Source organism: Petaurus breviceps, unplaced genomic scaffold, assembly GCF_028583685.1.
Source record: "Petaurus breviceps papuanus isolate PSGF00001 unplaced genomic scaffold, PetGlider_PUasm1.0 139, whole genome shotgun sequence".
NCBI classification, from domain to species: domain Eukaryota; kingdom Metazoa; phylum Chordata; class Mammalia; order Diprotodontia; family Petauridae; genus Petaurus; species Petaurus breviceps.
The window spans coordinates 14,945,919-14,948,899 of record NW_027185697.1 but is presented as its reverse complement, the minus strand read 5'-3'; the positions used below and the strand labels follow the sequence as shown (position 1 = coordinate 14,948,899).

General features: G+C 42.1%; 1 protein-coding gene across 1 annotated transcript in view; it reads right to left on the bottom strand.

Moving 5' to 3' along the window:
• The window catches only part of ADAM28 (ADAM metallopeptidase domain 28), a 143,444-nt gene that overhangs the window by 68,212 nt on the left and 72,251 nt on the right, over positions 1-2,981 (bottom strand). The gene's annotated exons all lie outside the window — the stretch shown is intronic.

The window sequence follows — 2,981 nt, the reverse complement described above, 5'->3', positions numbered from 1 at the left end:
AGGGAGGGAGGAAGGAAGGGAGGAAGGAAGGGAGGAAGAAAGGAAGGAAGGAAGGAAGGAAGGAAGGAAGGAAGGAAGGAAGGAAAGGAAGGAAGGAAGGAAAGGAAGGAAAGGAAGGGAGGAAGGAAGGAAGGAAGGAAGGAAGGGAGGGAGGGAGGAAGGAAGGGAGGAAGGAAGGGAGGAAGAAAGGAAGGGAAGGATGAAGGAAAGAAGGAAGGAAGAAAAGAAGGAAGGAAGGAAGGAAGGAAGGAAGGAAGGAAGGAAGGAAGGAAGGAAGGAAGGAAAGGAAGGGAGGGAGGAAGGAAGGGAGGAAGGAAGGGAGGAAGAAAGGAAGGGAAGGATGAAGGGAAGGAAGGAAGAAAGGAAGGAAGGAACGAAGGAACGAAGGAAGGAAGGAAGGGAGGGAGGGAGGGAGGAAGAAAGGAAGGGAAGGATGAAGGAAAGAAGGAAGGAAGGAAGGAAGGAAGGAAGGAAGGAAGGAAGGAAGGAAAGGAAGGGAAGGAGGGAGGAAAGGAGAGTTGAGAGAGGGAGGGAGCAGAGGGAAGAAGAATGATGATAAAAGAAAGAAATTTTAAAAAAAAGTATTTTGTCTCTGCTTTGTTGGCAATTAAAGTTGTCAGTTTGTTCCATTTGTTTATTCAAAGGCAATGGTTACATGCCATACTTTTGCACTTGTCTCCTCTGTCCCATTTCTCTAAAGGACAAATACCTCAAAATTTAGAATCTCACACAAGAGGTCTTCAAGGTTCTTATGACAAGCAAAAAAGTACTTAAAGCCTTGTTTCAGCTATTTAATTATTTATCACCATGCTTCAGTTCACTTTTCTTTTAAGCCTTGCCCATGATTATATCAAGTCTTTCTTAAGAAACAGAACTTGTGAACCCCACAGCTTGTGGATCCCTGTTGCTGGTACAACAGGAAGGGGCAGAACATGGAGGAGCTTAATGACCATACATAAGGAGAAGTCCAAGCTGGGAAGGAGCAGAACTGAGAAGAGAACACTTGTGCTGGAAGAATTGAGAAGGGGAACTTTTTGGTGGCCAGGCATTCTGTTTTTCTGTTCTATCTGTGTTGATTTTTGTTTGTAATACTTTGTAAAGAAGCCCTGGCACCTTACTGGGAGCCCTGAAAGAGGATTTTCTGGTTGTCTGTTTATAGAAGTCCTGGAAGAGGGTTTCAGAGGTCTTGGGACTTTCCTCATGATTTGTGTTGACCTTTTGGACCTTGTTTGTGGGTCTGTGTTGATTTCTATATTGATGATTTATGTTGACCTCTTGAACCTTGTTTGTGGGTCTGTGTTGATTTATATGCTGATGACTTGTGCTGACTTCTCTGACCTTGTATGTGGGTCTCTGTTGATTTCACATGCAGGTAGTGAATTGATGATGGTGCCAGCAATGTGAATGAATGTTATTGTGGCTCTATTAAGCTTTGTCTTTCTAGAAACAGAAACTGTGAAGGACTTGGGATAGACTGGATACTGTGAGCTTCAATATAGAACTAGACAAGGAGTGGATGAAAAGCTGGACAAGGAACTGTATGAGGAATTTAGAGCTGCCTACCTTTGAATTCAGGTCACATCTGGGCAGATCCATGTAGGAGTTGTACCCATGGAAAAAGAACCATGGAATTTGGGAGCCAGACTCAAGTCAAGATGAAAAGACCTCTCCTTGGGTACTTGATGTTGACTGAGAAGATCATGATTTACTGTGGCCTAGGGGCGGAGAACCTTGAACTTTATCCTTTGTGTCCCTGAAGGAGGCTTGCTCCTTAAGAATGATTGAGTTAAGGATTTACTGAATGATATCTTTTGCTTAATGCTATATGGCCACTTTGGTGAAAACTATGTGGCCACTTCAGTGATTATTTGTTATAATATTGTAAATGCTGTACTTTGGTTTCTATGAATGTTTTGCTTTAATTTACTGCTGAATAAATAGAGAGTTCACTATATATCAGAACCTTAAAGTTGTTCACAGCCACAGTCCTCAGGAAAGCTGCCTATGCTTGGCTTTACAAAGGTCATGAAGTTCAGCCCCCTCATTTCACAGAACATGAAACTGGTATGAAGGAAGAGGACTTGGGTGACCTTGGGCACAGCATTTAACCTCCAAAGACATCAGCTACTATATATGTAAAATGAAGAGACTGGGCCCAGTGGCCTCCAAGGTCCCTTGCAGCTCCATAATTTTGATTCCTTCACTTTATAAATAAAGAAACATCAGTGGAGAGAGCTCACATGATTATCCAATGACCTTACAGTCAGTGAGAGTTTAGGACAGGACTTGGACTCTAGAAGAACGGGCCTTCTAGATAACAAACCCAAGACTTTCACCTTTTTGTTGCCTTCTTTTTATTTTATAGATGAGAAAAATTGAGACCCAAAGAGATGCAGTGACTTCCATAGGATAATACAAGAAGGTTAGGGCTCAGACAGTTTGAATCCAAACCTAATTTTCTGTATATGATTTTTCTACAGCCTCTCCCAGAATAAGCTCCTTCAATTCATCAATACTATAGGGATCTGTGATTTCATCTGCCAAGGTTGATCCCTACACCAACACAGGGTTTAACTCCCATGATAATTTAGTAGCTAGTCTTCTACAGTGGCCAGAGCAAAAATATTCCTCACCCTGTGGCCAAATGTGGTGATAAGCTTCTGCCAACTGAGCTGGTCCAGTGTTTGAAGAAAATCTATAAAAGTCATACAATACCCACTTTCACACCTGGAAAAATCTGCCAGATCTCATCTTCCACAGAGAGAGGCTAAAAAAGACAGGATCACTACCTTCTCTCCCTCTACCTCTGAATGAAATGCTGGGGAAACCCTTGGGTGGAAGAGAAACTATAATAGAAATGTTAAACAAATAGAAGGGAAGAATGTGTTTCAAGAATTTTTAAAGAACTTGGAAGAAGACAATTGTTTCCATATTTGGTAAGGCAAGGATTTCAAGGTTGGTTAGAAGGGGGGAGGAAGGAA